An 18786-nucleotide genomic window follows, 5' to 3' on the forward strand; every position below is an offset into this window, starting at 1 on the left:
CTCTCCATCCCCAGAGTGTTCCGGGATGCAGAGCATGGAACCGATGCCCCAGAAGCCCCCTAGCCCAGCAGGCTGGAGAGACAGGGATGATGAGGCTGTCCCTGGGGCTAGTGAGAGCTGTGTACTCCCAGGAGCAGCCTGGGCATCCTTGTCTCTGTGGAGGAAAGACTTAGTCATTCACCTGTGGTTAGAGTCTGCCTCGAATCTCACACATGCTTCGTTCCTCTCAGATCCCCTCTCTGTCTTCTGAGGACCCATCTCTGAGGACACAGGCACATGCAAGATGACAGTGGACCAAGTGCATTTCACAACAGAATGATTTTATCCATGTTTTACATCCCCCATCGCAAAGGAGCTACTGTGCCCACCCACACACACCCAGACCCAAGTCCCCACCACCTAACCCCACCCACCCCCACCCCCTCCTGGCTCTGGTCATTCTGTCCTTCCTCCCCACCCCTATGGCAGCCAGGATGGTTGCTAGGACCTGGAGGAGCCCAAGGCTTCCATGGGGGCTGCCCAATTGGACTGGCTCTGGAAGGCTGGCCCACCGTTAACTACTGGCTGCAGTGCCACTTCCTCCTCCTCCGTGTGACACATGGGTCACACCTGCTCCTTTTGGGCTGGGAAGGGTCAACCAGCCCCAGAGCCAGGGTGTGCCTCCCAGAGCCTCGCAGGTCAGCCCTAGGCCTGGCCAGGTCCTCAGCAGCAGCCAGGCCTCCACACAGAGCCCGCTTTCTAGACTTGGCAGCTTCCAGGGGGCCTGAGCTGAGGCCCATTCTCTGGGGCACGGGGGCCTGGAAAGCTTACTGTGCCCTCTGCCCTGCAGTGCAGACAAGACCCGAGGCAGGGACAGGGCTCTGTGGCAACCCCCAGGGCAGCAGGCTGTGGTGAAGGTCCAAGAGGAAGGCCAGGCTGGGGAGCTCCTCCTCAACCTCACTGAACCCGTGACCCAGCCCTGGGGCTCCACTAAAAGGAGAGGCCTCCCTGAGAACATTGCTGGCCCTGGGTCCTGATGGAGGGCCTGAGCGCATTGTACGCTGGCAAGGAAATGGCTGTGCTGTTCCAGCCTGAGGGGGCTCGTGAAGTCCTGGAGAGGGCACAGAGCCTTTGTGCCTGAACAGGCCCCTGTCTGTTTGGGGGTGCCTTAGATGGCCATGGAAATCCATCTGGGGTGTACAGGTTTCATCTCTGACCCCGGGCTGTGGGCCTTGCTCGTTCCTCTGGGCATCTTGTTGGGCCACAGACTCTGAAGGTCTTGAGTCCAGGTGGGGTGCCCTGTGATTGGGGGTGGCTGGCACCCCGTCGTCCTCCTCCAAGGCCAGGCCTTGTGTCTGCACTAGCTGGTGGGAGGGAGGTGGACAGTGATTGCTCTGCACCCTCCAGGGATAGCCGGGGCTTATGGGCAGGGGGAGGTGAGATGGGACTCACATCCACAGACAGAGACTGTGGCCCTCCTGCCTTCCTCCTGCACCTTCTCCCCAGCAGGTTCCTTGCCCTGTCCCCGGCTCCCCTCCTCCCAGTCCATTCCTCATGCCCTGCACCCACCTGGGCAGCCTCCCGGGTGCAGGGCCTCTCTGTCAGGGGAGGGAGGGACAGAGCCTTCAGGGCCTCCTGCTCTAGGGCTCTCCCAGGCCCTGGCTGACCTGGGTCCTTTCCTCCTGGATTTCCAGGGTCACCTGGGTTTCCCCCTGCCTCCAGTCTCCCTAGTGTCAGTCCCTCCCCTGGCCACCTCTTCAGGGGAGAGTCCTTCCTCCTGCTCCAGCTCCTCAGCCAGGCCCGAGAGATCCAACTCTGGTTCTGGGGAAAGCAACTCTGCCAGGAATCGGGGGTGAATGACCGCCTCCACCTGGAATGGAAGGGAGAGGCTGTGAGCAGCCTTGGCAGGTGTGCCCTGGGAGGCAGGAGGGCCTGGGGGAAACATGACTAGCAGAGGCAAATCCAGAGTCCCCCTCACAAAGGGGGAGCTTTCAAACTCCCATAGGTATTGTCTACTCTCACATAAACACACACACACACTCACAAGCAGGTGCACATGCAGACACATGGGCTCCAAAGCACAAACACATAGGCACCGAAACAGACACACAAATAGGCACCGACACAGACACACAAAGTCCTCCAAAGAGAGAGAGTGATACACACATGTACAACTTTCACATCCACATATACACATCCTATGCACCAAAGTACACTCAGACACACAGGAAGACACACATATGTCGGGGTCAAGGACCAGAGCATAAATCCCATTATCCTGGGCCAAAGCCAGAACTAGGGTGCTAAGAGCATCTCTCCCTGGAATCCTGGAGTCTCAGACTCCAGGCCCAGCCCACCTTGGTGTCAAAGGCCTCCTGGGAACACAGCTTGCCCACGTAGCTGAGGAGATCCGGGTCTGGGAATCAGCCGACCTCGTCCTGTGGCAGCTCATATCCATCCTCTTGACATTCCATATCTGACTCCCCTGTGGCTGAGGGGCCAGGACCCACCAGTGCCTGCGGGAGGTCCCCATGCTCCCTGCGAGCCTCAGGGGGAATCTCCTTGGGGGCCTTGTTCTCCAGCAGCTGCCAGGCTCTGCGTGGCCTTGGGTGGGTGTGCTGGACCCTGGGGCCGTGTTTCCTTGGAGCACAGGCTGAGGCAGAGCAGGAGGAAGGGAAAGTGAGGGGACCCAGCGCCCAGAAGCTGACCCCTGAGCAGGCACAGGGGAGGGCATTGTTGTGGGGCAATGGATATGCATGTGGGAAGGGGGAGGAGCAGCCAGAGCCTCAGGTTTGGTGGGAGGCCAGATTCAAGTCAGGGACAGGCAAAAGTCAGGTGTGAGAACGTGTGGAACGTCTAATGATCAAGGGTCTCCCCACCAGCACACTTGTTAGGCAGATTTCACAGGGGCCCCTTAGACAGGGAGGAGGGTGATGAGGTTCTAAATGGACCAGGTCCACACCGCAGAGGGGTAAAGGCGGACTGAGACACCCTCGGGGGCTATCCGTGTTGAAAGACCAATGCCCCCTTGAGTGGAAAGGACCAATCTGGGAACAGGGACCAGGCCTAGGCCTCTCTTACCTGTGCCTTGACCTCCAGGGGGAAGGTGATTCACAGACCGAGTGCCCGTTTTGCAGGATGTGGGTTCCTGAGGAGCCAGCTTTGGTGGAGCTGGAGGAGGCATGCCCTGTGCCCGCGTTGTGCAGGCCACGTTCCCCATGCTGATCTCATTCTCTGCCTCAAATTGCATGAACCTGGGGGTGTTGAGGGACAGGCCCCAGTGAGAAAACCACCTGGGCTCTGGAGCCCACCCAGGGCAGCAGGACCGAGGGGGTGAGGAGAGGGTGTCCTTGGGGTGTCAGGGCCCTGTGGGGTGCTGTCGCAGCAGGGAGCTGCTCTGGTGCAGGTCCAAGATCTAGGCCTCCTCCTGCCTGACCAGCCCTGGAGCTGGAGGGCATGGCCCAGCAGAGACCCAGGTCAATCTCTGGGACCAGGCTTAGGGGACACCATTTGTGATTGGTGTGTGTCCGTCTTTCCTAAGGAAACCGTCCTTGTGTGCCAACCAGCATCCAGCAGGACCCACCTTCCTCATGTTCCCTTGTGCTGGAAAGGACCAGCCTATCCAAAAAGCCACTGCACAGCCCACGTGTCCAAGACCAGAGATCAGTCTGTCGTGTCTCCCGTATGATGACATTGCTGGTAAGTCTTGGAGCTTTTCCTTGTTAAATGTTTGAATGTAACATTTTCAACAAATCCTCCCTTCTCAGGGATCACAGTCCACGTGTGCCGAATAGCATATGGAGTGCTGAGTCCTCCTCCCCCCTCTTTCCCCTGTCCACTCAGTCCTCGTTCCCACCAGGGATCAGAGATACCTGTTTCATTCCCATCTTTTCAGAGATCTTTTGGGCAAGCAACTTTGAATGCCATCCGTTTGCCTTTGCAGGTAGTATTCCTTTGTCTCTGGTTGAAATGTACCATGTGCACAGGGAACTCCATCTTGGACTTGTGATGGAAAAGGTTGGGGGATAATGTGAGAAAGTGATTACATATGTATCCCATATAGATATATATGTATCATATATCATATATACATACATCTGTCTGTACGACAGGGTCCTTTGGCTACGCAGCAGAAGTAGACAAAACATTGTAAATCAACTGCAGTGGAAAACCTAACCTCTTGTAAGATCAAAGAGTTCCTCTTGAGAAAGAGTGAAAAAGGAAACGAGAAAATTAAATTGCGTCCCCGTAGACCTGAGTATCTTTCTTTTTGTTGCCTTCATACTGATATCGTGGCTCCTCTGTTACTGGATTCATTTTTAACATGGGAGTTCCTTCATTCTCTTGAAATTCAATGTACTGAAAGGGCAGAGTGCTCAAAGCCAGCCAAAAACAATAGTAAATGTGCAGCTCCATTTGAGTTTTTCATTTCCCATACACAGTGCCTGCATTTAGCCTGACCTGTGTCCCGTGCACCCTTTTGGGACATATCTTTACTGCAAGTACTTTCCCTGTGTATCTGAAATTTACCTTTCCCTTGGAATCAGCATGCATCTGGCAAGACTCGCCCATAAGGGTACCATATTAGGCTACAGGGAGTGGGCAGTTCTTGAGGGGATGAGAACTTGAAGTGGAGACCCAAAGGTGCCTTTTGGTCCAACCCAAAAGAAAATGGCAACGGGACCCCAAATCTGTAGGCTCTTTGGATGAAATGGCAATGGAAGAGCCAAGATATACTATTGCGTCTTTGAGCTTTATGTGGTTAAGGACAGAAGTAAGGGAGGAGAAGACACAATCTTCTCTTTCCTTATGTGAAAGAACCAGATGTGTGTGTGTGGGGGGGTCTCTTGGTTTAATTGCTTTCTCCTTTGGGGGACACACGTGCTGCCTATGGATGTTCCTAGGCTAGGAGTCACATTGGACCTGCACGAGCAGACCTCTGCCATAGCCAGAGCAATGTGGGATCCAAGCTGCATCTGGGACCTACAGCACAGCTCAGGGCAACCCCAGATCCTTATTCTACTGAAGGAGGCTGGCATGGAGTGTGCATCCTCACAGATCCTAGGGGGGTTTATGTCTGCTGAGCCATGATGGGAATTGCTGGCTTTTGTAGGTGTGAAAACATCGACTGCCCGTGATGTTGGGTGTGCCCTTTGACACGGTGCCAGCTTTTTATCCACCAATGTCCAATCTCCACGTGTCCAAACCCACTCGCATCAACGTCCTCCCCAGCAAGCCCTGCTTGAAAGCTGGTGCATTTCCTGTCTGCATCCCATACCTTTGCTCTTGAGAATCGAGGCTTGTCCTTGCCTATGGTGCTGTCTGCATGGGAATCAACGTAGCATCCCTGACACAGCCAAACGGAAACACACCTGAGGAAACGTTCAGATTGGGAGTTAAGGTCAGCTTATCACGATGCAAGTGATAGGAATGCGTATGTCCGTCTGGTGTGGTGAGAGGCGAGGTCTCGGGAACATCATCAAGGGAGGTGAGGGGTGAAACCTCCTAGGACTGCAAGCAAATCTCTTGGGAGGCAAGAGTCCCTGTGTGCAGTAGCAGAACTACAATTCCTCCTGCTGTTAGGGTGTTGGGCAAGGAAGGAGAGGTTGAAAGGATTGTTGCAGATTGAGAAAAAGGACTTGTGTGGGTGCTTCCGAAGCTTCTTGCCCCTTGCAAAGGAACATGGACTCCAAAGAGGGTGAGAAGCTGAGGCGAGAGTATCTCCTGCAATGCCATGGTGAGCTTTGTAGGAAGAAACTCTGGATGGGGCACTGCACAACTGAGCACCATGGGAATAGGGCTCTCTATTGGAGCTTTTACACTGAAGAAACATTTCAAGGGTTTTCAAACAAGACCTTCATATGAGAAGATTGCTGAGGCCCCCTTTGTACCCAGGCATTCAGGAAGGCCAGGCTTCCTTGTTGCTTCCTCCCCTTCTTCAGCCACTCCGGCAATTTGTTACAAGATTCTCACACATAGCTCAGATGTAGTATTTGTGGGGGTTTCTTGTTTGGTTGGTTTTGAATTGTTCTTCCCCCAAGACAATGGTTTTGCTACTGTACAGCATGGTGACCCAGGTACACACACATGTACACATTCTAGTCGCTCCCATGAGCATGCTCCATCACAAGTTCCCAGTGCTACACAGCAGGATCTCATTGCTAATCCACACCAAAGCCAATCCTTTGCATCCCTTCACCCCAAGCTCCCAATCCACCCCACTCCCTCCCCAGATGTCCTATTGGCATGAGTCTTCTCAGGGACACTGATACAAAAGTTGCATTTTGGAAACAATGTGCTCCCAAATCTTCCATCATTTTTGACTGACTTTGGACTTCTGAGGGCCGCATCCATGGCATCGGGAGATTGCCAGGCTAGGGGTACAATCAGAGCTGTGGCCCCTGGACTATGCCAGTGCCACAGCAATGCCAGATCCCAGCCGTGATGGCAACCTACACCGCAGCTCACATCAACACCCGATCCTTAACCTACCAGGCGAGGCCAGGGATGGAACCCGCAACTTCATGGTTCCTAGTCAGATTCGGTTCTGATGCACCATGACATGAACTCCTTCTGTTGTTCATTATTTTATACTACCTCAGAACCCTACATGCCGACATCGGAGAGGCAGAGGGTGTCAAATCAGCTGCACTGTAATTAGGGAAACCAGTCATGGAAGTGGGTGTCTCAACGTCCTTTGGACCATGACCTCTGATTGTTCCTGCAGAGAGCTTCGGGGCAGGCACTGGCGGCTGAGGAGAAACATCTCTGGAGATGGATCACTAGCATCAGGAGACAGTGAACCTTCCACTCCCACATGGAAATTGAAAGGCACCGAGAGATCCCAGGTTTGTGTCTTGTGGACGTTTCACGTCTGTGCCTTGGGTGCTCTGGGTGACATCATAGAGATTTAAGGGTCTTGTGAGGTATCCTGTGGAGGAAGAAATGCTCTGATGTTGCCATGGACCAGAAAAGGGATCTGAGGATTCAAGTTTCTTTGGCGAGCATTCCCAAGTCAGGTGGGTATGTTGAATCTGCTGCTACTTCTTTGTGGGTGGATGGCCACCTGAACTTCCATGATGTCGTGCCAGACGTAGCGAGTGTGAGGAATAGTGTTCCCAAAGTACCTGCTGTCTTGTGACTGGCCAAGAGGGTCAAGTTCAGCTCACACACAGCCTAAGGGCATGAATGTGCTTAGGCATGAATATGCTTAGGCTGGATCTGTGCAAACTCTTGTATGGGGAACCTATCTAAATGCATGGGTTTCACAAATGCACTGCTGTCTTGTGACTGGCCAAGAGGGTCAAGTTTAGCTCACCAGCATAACCAGGACAAGCAGAACCGTACAAAGGAGACACACCTGTGCACCAACCTTTATTGAACAAGCTCCATGTATTAAAGAAAGACATGAAGAACAAACATGCGTGGAGAATTGAGGCATTTGGAAATTCTCTAGGCATGGCGACAGGAGCACCATCTCTGAAGAGAGGTTCCCAGATCTCCAATTGCGTGCTAGAATGGTTCTTTAATGGATCCATCCAATTTGCTAGGGGAAAGACCCTTCTCTTTCTAGACGAGCAAATCCCAACCCAAAGAGTCCACACAGCCTAAGGTACTGTGGCCCAAAGGGCATGAATGTCCTTGGCCCACTTTGAGGATTCTGTGCTTAGGCTGGATCTCTGCAAACTCTTGTATGGGGATCCTATCTAAATGCATGGGTTTCACCGATGCAGTGTGACCGTGGGGCTCATCTCCCAAGAGATAGGGTTTAAGAAGAGATGGCCACAGAAGCTCCCAGGGAGAAGACAGGAAGACAACACCAGAGAGCTTTCCAGCGAATGCAAATCCTCCATGACATTCCTGTCTTGGAGGGAGCTCCTGGGCCAGCTCTTCTGATGCTTCCTTCCCTCCCTCCTCTTCCCACCTGTCCCCTGCTGACTGAGCTGTTGTGCACAGAGACTCCCATCCTCCAACCGCTCCTAGTGTCTGTTGAGGAGGGTCCGCTTGGGTAGTCAGTAGCGCACGTGGGAGCAAAGAGGGTGGTTTCCCAAGGGGTGGCCTGCTTGAGGGTGGGGCCCGTCCTGGTGGCCTTTAGCATTCATTCCATGACAGCCCTGCTAAGGAATATGGGGACTCTTCAGCCATTGGGTGTGACCGCTCTGTGCTCTTGTGCACGCTGCAGACTCCTTGTGCCCTCCTCCATGTGGGTTCATGCCCGCATGGAGCTCAGGTCCGGAGCAGTGTTTCCACCACAGCTTTTAGCAGCACTGTGGATCAGGCTGCTGGGAGACTTGAGGGACTGTGGGGCCTATGGAGGCAGGGGACTAAAGTGTGTGAGTGATTAAAATGGGTGGCATTCCAGTGTGCCTGCCGTTCCAAAGTGTAGGAAAGCTCGAAGGAAGAATTTCCAATTTGAAAACCCTCATGGGGTTCACAAGAAGTAGCTCAGGGCACGGGAAAAGGAGTGAAGATGTACCATCCAGGCTGCTAGTTTCACTGGTGTCTTCCTTTTTCACATCCCAATGTCGGTCAGCACTTCTGTTCAAACGGCATGCTTGGGTCTCTGTTGGGGGCAGCCTTGCTGAATGTAGTGCTGACCACCTAGTTGTAGTCGGATGTAAATCGTGATGGATTTGCAAGCCTAGGGGGGATTGGTACAAGGCCACCTGGTTGTCGGGAATCTGGTAATCCGTCAAAGGTGAGGGTTGGTTGGGTTTTGTCTATGGATATGTGTGTAAGGGGAGATCATGCCTGTGTTTGGGTGAGCGTTTGTCTTTGGAGGGTGCTGAGATGTAACAGAGGCATAGTCCAGGAGCTGGCGTTTAGGTGTTTGTAAGTTGGTGTTCAGGGGCCTATTTTTCATGGATGTTTTCCGCCATGAAGTTGGGGATTGTGTGTCTCCTGGTGGACTTGGTAGGATTATCTGCCTAGGCCTCAGGGCAATGTTAGGGAAGTCCAGGGGCCGATCTGTGTATTTGTACCTTTGGGGCCTGTAGTGAAACTTCGTGGTTGGGACTTGACCCCAGCCAAATTTGAGAGTGGGACTGGGAATCTACCTTGCCCTCAGCTTGGCACCTGAATCCAGGATCCCAGGTTCAGAGAGGATTCGAGCGCACAGACTTCTTCTTTTTGGTGGCATCTGCCCCATGTGGAGTTTCCCCGTCCACAGACGGAGTGCCACAGCAGCAATCGGGACCACTGCAGTGAACACTCAGAATCCTGAGCCTTCCGTGCCACAAAGGAACGCCTCGACCTGCTCAAACCCACTGTCTTTGCACTGTCAGACCCCTCACCAGGTGTCAGGATTTGATGAAGCTCTGGTTCTTCTGCTTCGTGGCAGGAAGAATTTGGCATGAAGCGAAGCCCCAGGTAAAGAGTGAGTTTAGGAGCATAAGACCCTGGGGGGAGATACGCGTATGCTGGCCAGGGAGCAGAGCAGCCCCAAGAACCAAGAGAGCTACATTTCTAGAATCCAAGGCCCAGTGGGGAGGGGAGAAGACTGCCTTCTTCCTCATTGGAGGGTGGATATCAAGGCTTCCATCTCCAGCTCCTCCTTGTGCCCTATATGGATGGTGTGCCCTGGGCTGTCACAGTGCTTGTTCAAATCGGTGTGTATTCCCAGGCATTTGGTCATATATCAACTGGGGTAATTCATCTCAGGTTTCCATCTACTGTCCTCTTTTACCTAGGCGTGTCCCCTCTCCCCTGTGTTTCTGTCTGGGTGAGGTGCAGAAATGCTCCTTGTCCAGGACTCTTCTCTCCTTGACCTCATGCAGCAGGACTCGATCTCCACATCTGTTGTCTTGTGCTTGAACTCTTGGGGGTTGTGTCTTGAGCGTGTCTGGCACTTGGATGCATCTGGTCTTCCTTCAAGTCGGGTAAGTCATGGCTGGGTTCCTTTTCTTGAGTGATCATCAGCTTTAGACCATTTCGAAGACCCCTTGAAAGCTTGTCTTTAACCCATCCCCCGTGGGCGGTTTCTGCTCTTTAAGGATCCTCCTCTGCCCTTCCCTTTAGGATGATTATTTGTGTGTTCATGGCCTGTCATATGGCTCTTTGCTTTTTTGTGTGTAGCACATGTTCCAGAGCCGTGCATGTGTCTTTTGATGTGTAGAGGGCGAGTCGGCCTATCTTCTGGGACAGGTGAATGCTATATAGGTCGGGGTGCCGTATTGGTATGCTTCTGGATTCTGCATGCTGGAAGAGTGCATGCCCTTGGATGGAGCCTTGGGGAGTGTGGGTTTATGGATATGCCGAGAGTGTGTTATATGCGTGTTTGGAGGAAAGGACGTAGGGTGCTAGGTTTGCACTTGTGTCGTGTACTGAGTAATTGCGGGTCTGCTTGGGTGTTTTGGAGAGTTGTGTGTAGAATGCGTTTGAGTGTGTATTCCAGGGGCATGGGCATTTGGAGGCATATTCGCTGGGGCTATGCCCTTGTAGTTTTCAGGAGGGACATGTTAGGCTTATATATGTGGGGACGTGGGGAAGTGTGTGTCTGCTGGAGAGATGAGGTTCTGTGTTTCTACAGGGGCGTGGGAGACGTGCATTTCTTGGTGTGAGAAATATGTGCTGGGGTTATGTGTTACGAGTTTGCAGATGGATGAGCTGGGTCCTAGGATCATTGGATATGTGGAAGTCATTTCCTATGTGGTTTGCTGGCGATAGGTCCATGTGTCGTACGTGTGTCTACTCGTTTGTGTGTCTATCACCAGGTGCATGAATGACCAGGTTGTGTTCCTATGGTATGGAGGTGTTGGGAGTGTGCCACGTTGCTTCTTGGCAGAATGCCGAGGTGTTTCTACAGGTCCTAGGTACGAAGAGATGGTGTGTCCACATTGAGGGTGAGGGCTGAAATGCATATGCAGTTGACACCCACACAGGTGCAGTGTCCTGGCAGGGCGGTTGTCTTCTGGAGAGGTGGCACCATGTGTAGTGTTTGGGGCATCTGTATGTTCAAGGGTTGGGAATATTTGTCTGTGTGTGTCCATAGGTGTTTGAGACGTGTACATGTGTATTGGTACGTGTAGGCGGATTGCGGCTGTGTGTGTATTTGAGGTCCTGGGGCTTCTGTAGTATGTATTTGGAGGGATGTCAGAGGTAGGTGTGTGTGTTTGGAAACAAAGAAATCTCATAGGCGATGTGTGTGTGTTCTGGAATCCTGGCCTAGAAGTACTGTAGGGCTGTGGCCTTGCCTATGGGCTGTGCGTGAGACGACTGTGTAGGAGCTGGTGGTAGTGAGCCTGTATACGAGGTAGTCATTGTGTACCACTGGTCGGTGTTTGTGTTCAGGCCCCTGTTGGGTATGTGCATGTGAAGACCTCAGGTGGTCTAGTTTTGTTTGTGGGGAAGTGGGTGGAGTGGGGGGTTGGCCTTTTCTTGTCTTTTCAGGGCAGACCCATGGCATTTGGAAATGCCCTGGCTATGGTGGAATTGGCGCTGCAGCTGCAGCTGCCAGCCACGGCCACAGCAAGGCCAGATCCGAGCTGCATCTGGGACCTGCTCCATATCTGAAGGCAATCCTGGATCCAGGGATTGCACGTGCCTTTTCTCCTATACGGGTCAGGTTCATTCCAGTGTAGCCCCGACGGGAATGCCTGCTGGAAGTTTTTTCCTCACAACGTCATTTTCAGTTCTTGGCATCAGCCCAGTCATCTTTTCTAGGTCATCGGAGTTTAGTCTTGGCAGATTGTACTTTGCTAGGAAGGTGTCCATTTCGTCTAGGAAGTCTGTTTTCTTGGCATAGAGTTGCTTTTAGTAGTCTCTTCTGATCCTCTGTATTCTGGGATGTCCATTGGAAGCTGGTGTGCATTTTGATGGTTATTGATTTGAGTCCACTCTTTTTTCCCTGATGAGTCTGGCTAAGGGTTTATCCATATGGTGGATGTATTCAAAGAAGCAGTTGTAGCTGCATTGATCTTTCCGATGGTTTTCTTCGCTGCTCTTTCCTTTCTGCTCTGATCATTAGGATGTCTTTCCTTGTGTTTGTCTTTCTCTGGTTGCTTTGGGCATAAGGCCAGGTTGTTTGTTGGTGGTTTTCCTTGTTGGCTGAGGTAGGCTTGTATTGCTGGAAAGGTCCCTCTTCGATCTGCCTTTGCTGCATCCCATAGGCTTTGGATTGTTATGTCTTTGGTGTCACTTGCTTCTTGGGATCTTCAGATTTCCTCTTTGGTTTCTCCAGCACTCCCTTGGTTGTTGAGTAGCATGTTGTCGAGGTTCCGGGCGTTGGTGTTTGTTGCCATTGTTTTCTTGGTGGTTGATTTCGAGCCTCATAGCGTTGGGTTCATACAAGCTGTGGGATAGGATTTCAATTTCCTTCCATGTACAGTGGCTTGCTTGGTGACGCAGCATGTGATCGGTCCTAGGGAATGTCGGGTGTGCCCTTGAGAGGAGTGTGTATCCTGCTTCATTGGGATGGAAAGCGCTCTACCTATGGAGGAAGTGCCCTGTGGTCCAATGCATTATTGAAGGCCTGGGTTCCCTTGTTGATTTTATGTCTGGAGGACCCGTGCGTTGATGGGAGTCGGGTGGGAAGGCCCCCTGCTCTGACTGTGTTAGTGTCCATTTCTCCTTTTACGGTTGTAGCAGTTGCCTTCTACATTGCGGGGATCCTGTATTGGGTGCATATAGGTTTCCAATTCCCATCTCCTCTCCTTGGATTGATCCTTGACCGTTACGTAATGACCTTCGTTGTGTCTTATTAATATGCTTTATTTGAAGGTCTCTTTTGTGTGATGGGGGTGTTTCTACTCCGTCTCTCTTTTAATTCCCACGCACGAGGAATATTTTCTTGCATCCTCTCACTTTCAATTTGTATATGTCCCTCAAACTGAAGGGGGTCTCTTGAAGACAGCAGGTCTACCTATCTGTCTATCCCTCTACCTATCTGGATCGAGATCGAGATGGAGATCGAGATGGAGAACGAGACGGAGCTCTCGATCTCGACCCAGAGAGAAGGAGATGCGTCTTCTTTTTGTATGCATGCAGCCAGTCGATGTCTTTCGCTTGGGGCATTTTGTGCATTTGCATTGAAGGTGCTTCTTGATCTGTATGTTCTTATGGCCATGTTATTAGCTGTGTCAGATTGGGTTTTGTTGGTCTTTTCCCGTCCTCCCTTGTTCTCTGCTCTTGTGGTTTGATGACTGCCTCTAGTGGGGTGTTTGTTGGGTGTTTTTTGATTGTTATTTCCCCGAGACAATTTTTTCCACTGCCCAGCATTGTGACCCAGTTCCCCATACATGTGTAATTCGTCTTTGTGCCATTATCATGCTCCATCATAAGTGATTCGACCTCGTCCTCAGTGCTACACAGCAGGATCTCCTTGCTAATCCCTTCCAAAAGCAGTCGTTTGCATCCAATAACCCCAAGCTCCCCATCCATCCCACTCCCTCCCCTCGCTCTAGGCAACCACAAGTCTATTCTCCAAGTGCATGAGTTCCTTTAGGTGGAAAGGTTCCTTTGGGCTGTATATGAGACTCCTCATATGAGTGATGTCGTATGGTAGTCGTCCTTCTCTTTCGGACTTCCTTCACTCAGGATGAGAGGGTCTCGTTCCACCCATGTTGCTGCAGATGGCATTAGGGTGCTCTGTTTTATGGCGCAGGAGTATTCCATTGTGTGTATATACCGCGTCCTCTTTGGCTCTTAATTGTTATTTCCCCGATACAATCTTGTTTTCTACTGTACAACGTGGTGACCCAGTTACACATACCTGTAGGCATTCTATGTTCTCACATTATCATGCTCCGTCAAACGTGACTAGACATTGTACCCAGCGCTACACAGCAGGATCTCATTGCTAATCCATTCCCAAGGCAATAGTGGGCAGGCATTAACCCCAAGCTCCCCATCCACCCCACTCCCTCCCCCTCCCCTCCCCCTTGGCCACCACAAGTCTATTCTGCAAGTCCATGAGTTGCTTTTCTGTGGAAAGGTTCATTTGTGCCGTATATGAGATTCCAGATATAAGTGTGTGGTATCCTCTTCTGGAATGGATCCCTTAACCGTGAACTAGTGTCCTTCTTTGCCTTTCTCGATGGCCTTCGTTTTAAAGGCGATTTTGTTGGATATGAGCAGTGCTACTCCTGATCTCCTGTCTTGTCCATTGGCATGAAATATCTTTTCACATACCCTCCCTTTCAATCTATACGTGTCCTTTGCCCTCGGGTGAGCTTGTCTAGGCAGCAGATTGAAGGTTTTTGCTTTGGTACCCAATCTGGCACTCTGTGTCTTTTGATGGCAGCATTCGGTCCCAGAACAATTCAGGTGGTCACTGATAGATGTTTCTTGATTGCCATTTGAAGCTTTGTTTTCCCGTTGAGTCTATGTTTCTCTTTTCTTCTTTCTTTTCCTTTGAGTGGATGGGTTCCGTTGATTCTCTGCTGGAATCCTTTCATTTTCCGATTTTTGAATGTAGTGGTGGCTTTTGGATTGGGGTTGCCCTGTTTGGTTGTTATGTTAACCCATTCGTATGTCTGCTCACTTTAGCCTGACCGTTACATAGGACCAAACGCGTCATTGAAACAAGACAAAGGATCTACATTTTCTTCCATTCCTCGCCCTCATTGTATGATTTGATGTAGTTTATTTCATTTTATGTTTTTGACATCTTCATGGTTAGATCTGTATGCTGGCTTCTCTAAGTCACTGCTTTCCAATGGTTTTTTTCTTTTTTCTTTTTTTGAATTGGAGAAGCCTTAGAGTATTTCTTTCAGAATGGGTTTTGTATTGCAGTACTCTTTCAGTGTTGGTTTGTTGGAGAAATTCTTGATTTCCCCTTCGATTTGAAATGATAGTCTTGCTGGATAGGGTATTTGGAGGAGGCAGATTATTTGTTCTTTCTTTCAGTGCTTTCAATGGGTCTCGCCACCCCCTTCTGGCCTGGAGTGTTTCTGTAGAGAAAACTGCTGATAACCTTATTGGGGTTCCCTCATCATGAATGCCTTGCTTTTCTCTTGCTGCTTTTGGCCTCCTCCCTTTCTGTTTACCTTTGGCCATACTGATCAGAATAGGTCTTGCTGCGTGTCTGTTTGGGTTCAAGTTGTTTGGGGCTCTCTGTCCTTCCCGTATCTTGCTATCACTCTCCTGTAGTTGTTGCTTTAAAACCTCGATTGCAAGACTTCCTGTTGTGGTGCCCTGGAAACTGGCAATGGCCCCTGCCCCTCTCCCCCAGCGACAAGGACCAGACCCTCCCTTTGGCTGATGACATGAGGAGATTTCCCACCAGATGGCCCAGCCCTGAGCGCACTAACTCTAGGAAGTCCCAGCCACTCTGTTTCTAAGCCCCACTGACCCCCTGAGCAAACCGGCTGCCTCCAACAGGCCTGGGTATGGGCATCTTCTGAAAAGGCTCAACCAAGACCTTGAGAGAACACCAGATGTCTGAAGGAATGAGAAAGGAAGAGGGTCCCGGTTAGGGGTGTGCTGGTGCAGCCCAGGGCCTTGCCAGAGCTGAGGTCTGCAGGGGCTTGAGCTGGCCAGGCTCCACTCCCACACCAGCTCTCTTGGGCCCTGTTGGTACCTATGTCCCTTCTCGGCCTTGGACAGTGCCTTCTTCTGGACCTCCAGGGGTTCTCCAGGCTCAGAGTCCCATCTGCTGATAGATTGAAACCTGTGATTGTCCTGAGGGTCAGTCAGGAGCTTCCTCCATCAGGACGCTCGTGCCTGCCTGTATGGCTTACACAGGCTCATCAGCCATGGGATGCCAGGCTTTGGAAATTCCCAGAAGTACAACTGAGTGACTGTGCGTGGCAGAGACTCCTCTGACCTAGCTCTGTTGCTTGCAGCCTAAGTCCCCTGTCCTCCGGAGGGTGGTCCAAGGAGGGTGCCCTCATCTGTGACCTCCCTTTTTCAGGGTGTCTCATGGGGATGGCCCGCTGGGGCTTAGACGGCTGACACGCCCCCTACCCCAGCATCTTCACCAATATCACCTGCTTCTCCCATGGGACCGATGAGATCCAGAAGCACATGCCTCTCCCTGAGCCCACGGTCCCTCCTCCTCACACCCAGGTCCCATCGCAGTCTCTGCAGGCTGCTGGCTCTCCTGGGCCTGGCACAGGCTTTGTGCCCCCAGAGACTGGCCCCTGCTGCTGTCCATGCTCGAGGTCCTGCAGCAGGCCTGGTGCAGACCCCCCAAGCTCCTGTGCTCCTGTCTCTGCCTCAGACTCCAGTCTCCATTTGGCAAACAGCCACCCCTCCCCCACCAGCTCCATCAGCTTTCCAGGGCCCCATCTTGGCCTTCCTGTGCAACAGTGGCCACCACACAAACCAAGCCTGCAATCTCCAATAACCAAAGGAAAGTCTCCTCCTGCTGCTGCCTTGGGGCCCTACGGCCCCTCCTGTCGTCCGTCCTTCCTTCTTCTGTTGGGGTCCTCCATCTGACTCCCTGGACAAGGGGAGAGGACATGAGAGGGAGAGTGTCCCAGGAGGAAGGTAGGAGTGGGGATGCTGGTGGAGCCCAGCTGGGGGCAGAGAGGGTGTCTTCCCTTGAGACTCCTGCCTGCCCTGGGAGTTCCCTAGCCTTCACAGGGAATCGGTCAGCTTCAGCTGCCATCACCAATCCCACGGGCAATGGGGCTTGAATAACAAGAATGTATCAACTCACCGTTTCGGAGCCCAGCCTTCTGAGATCCCGGTATAAACCAGCTGGGTTGGCCCTGAGGCCTCTCTCCTTGGATTCCAGATGCCCATCTCCGGCCTGCGCCCTCACATCAGCTCCCTCTGTGGGACTCAGGGTCTAAATTTGCCCTTTCTATAGGGGCACCCATCCTATTGTATTAGGGGCCACCTTAGTGACCTGATTTCAGCTCTTTCTGTACAAACTCTGCTGCAGGGCTTGCGGGGGTGTTGCCCTGGAACTGAACCCGAGAAGGAACCATGAGTGTTCAGGTTCGATCCCTGGCCTCGCTCAGGAAGGGAAGGATCCAATGTGGCCATGAGCTGTGGTGTAGGTCTCAGACCCGGCTTGGATGTGGCATTGTGGTGGCTGTGGTGTAGGCCGGCTGCCAAAGCTCCGATCGATCGATGGATCGTTCGGATGCCAAGCCTGGGAACTTCCATATGCCGCCCCAGCAGCCCCATCCAAACAAACAAACGTAGGCAATGGAAAGACAAAGAAAAGACTGCTCCACCTAAGGTCATGTTCGGAGTTCCTGGGGGAGAAGCCTTCCACATATGAACTTCGGGTAATAGAGCTGTAGCCCCTTTTGGCAGGTGTCTCCAGTGCCAGGGATGAAGGGTCTTTTGGAAAGTAAAGGAACATCAGTCCTGGGGTTGGGATGAAGGAGGATCGACTCCCCAAAGTGAGGGGGGGACGTTTCCAGAGTGCAGGGCACTCGAGCCGGATCAGAGCCCATGACCCAAGGCCATGGGGCAGGGGGTTCCAGCCCGTGGCATATAAGGCTGTTGAAGGAACGGAGTTTAGGCGACAAAGAGGGAAGCTGAGAGAGGAGCTCCAGCGCCAGGCTGTGAGATGAGGTCCAGGCCTCACAGCACTCTGCTCCTACATTGGATTCCCAGAACCCTCTTTCAGCATGCCCACGGCCCTGCTCTCCATAGCCTGAAGGGGAACAACTCACTGCCCACCTTTCTGGCCCCCACCCCCACATGAACACCTGCCTTCGGTCCAAGGGCCCCAGCCAGCCTGGCCCAAGGGGTCCACACCTCCAGCACTTGGAGCCTGATGTCTCCTTTTCGGCTTAGCTGGCTCAGGCCAACCCGAGGGAGTTCCTGGAAGTAGTGTTGTTGCAATCCTTCCTGCCCTCTGCCTGACCCAGTGATCTCATGTAGCCAGCAGGATCCCGGGAAGCCTCACAGTGGACCCAGCCTTCAGGACTCACAGTGCTGTGGTGGGTGACCTATCTCTTCCTAACGTTTGCCCATTTTCTGGTGGAATAGGTCCCGCTGTTATGGTCGTGTCTTGGCAGTGCCTTATTCCCTCGAGACACCAGACTTGGGTCAGATGTGTGGTTGGCAGGTAGTTTCTTCAAACCTGTAGCTTCTTTTCAGCTAGGAAAATGTTTCCATTTGATGAGGTCCGTTTTCTGTCTGGGGTAGGGTTTTGGCTGTCATGGGGAAGAACGCTTATCTTTTCATTGTTGCTGATGTTGTTGTTGCCTATTCCAGCGGTATTGATGTACTTATCTTCATTTTGATTGAAAGGACAGTGAGGTACCATGTTGTGCTATTTCCTGCTGTGTCGCAAAGTGATTCGGTCATACATACACACACACCCCTTCTCCCTCAGATTCTATGCCCATATCGACTATCACTAACTGTGGGCTAGAGTTCCCTGGGCTCTACCACAGGTTCCTGTTGGCCGGTCATTCCATGTACTCCGTGTGCAGAAGCCAGTCCCAAACCCCCAGTCCCTCCTGCTGTGGACTTGGCTCCTTTGGGACCCATCCTGTTTTCCAAGGCTGGGAGTCTGTTTCTGTTCCGTGCACATGTTCATTTGTGTCCTCTCTTTCGGTTCCACTTAGAAGTGGTATCATACGATGTTTGTCTTTCCCTGTCCACCTTCACTTAGGATGATAATTTCCAGGTCCATCCTTGCTGCTGCAGCGTTCATGATTCCATTCTCTTGTATGATTGTGTGATGTCCCCCCGTACATATGAACCTCATCCTCTTTATCCATGCCTCGGCCGATGGACATTTAGCTTGCTCCCTTGTCTTGGCTATTGGAAATGGTGCTTCAGTGGACATTGGGGTGCATGTATGTTTTGAAGGGCCTTTCTTTCCTTTCGTTGAAGTCCAACTTTCCGTTCTTTCCTTCCCTTTTGGGATAATGTTTTTCTTGTCATGTGGAAGAC

General features: G+C 52.1%; 1 long non-coding RNA gene across 1 annotated transcript in view; it reads left to right on the forward strand.

The window, feature by feature from the left end:
* LOC146396321 (uncharacterized) overlaps nt 1–18786 on the forward strand; it is a 142133-nt gene that overhangs the window by 74847 nt on the left and 48500 nt on the right. Inside the window, exons 10-11 of the long non-coding RNA XR_014826498.1 lie at nt 3521–3678; nt 6707–6827. This is a non-coding gene — a long non-coding RNA (uncharacterized LOC146396321). The remainder of the gene's footprint in view (nt 1–3520; nt 3679–6706; nt 6828–18786) is intronic.

This window comes from Sus scrofa, chromosome 14 (assembly GCF_054392235.1).
Source record: "Sus scrofa isolate SSC_HxYL_T2T_F1_AM1 chromosome 14, Sscrofa_HxYL_maternal_Yorkshire_Landrace_v2.0, whole genome shotgun sequence".
Lineage (NCBI taxonomy): Eukaryota > Metazoa > Chordata > Mammalia > Artiodactyla > Suidae > Sus > Sus scrofa.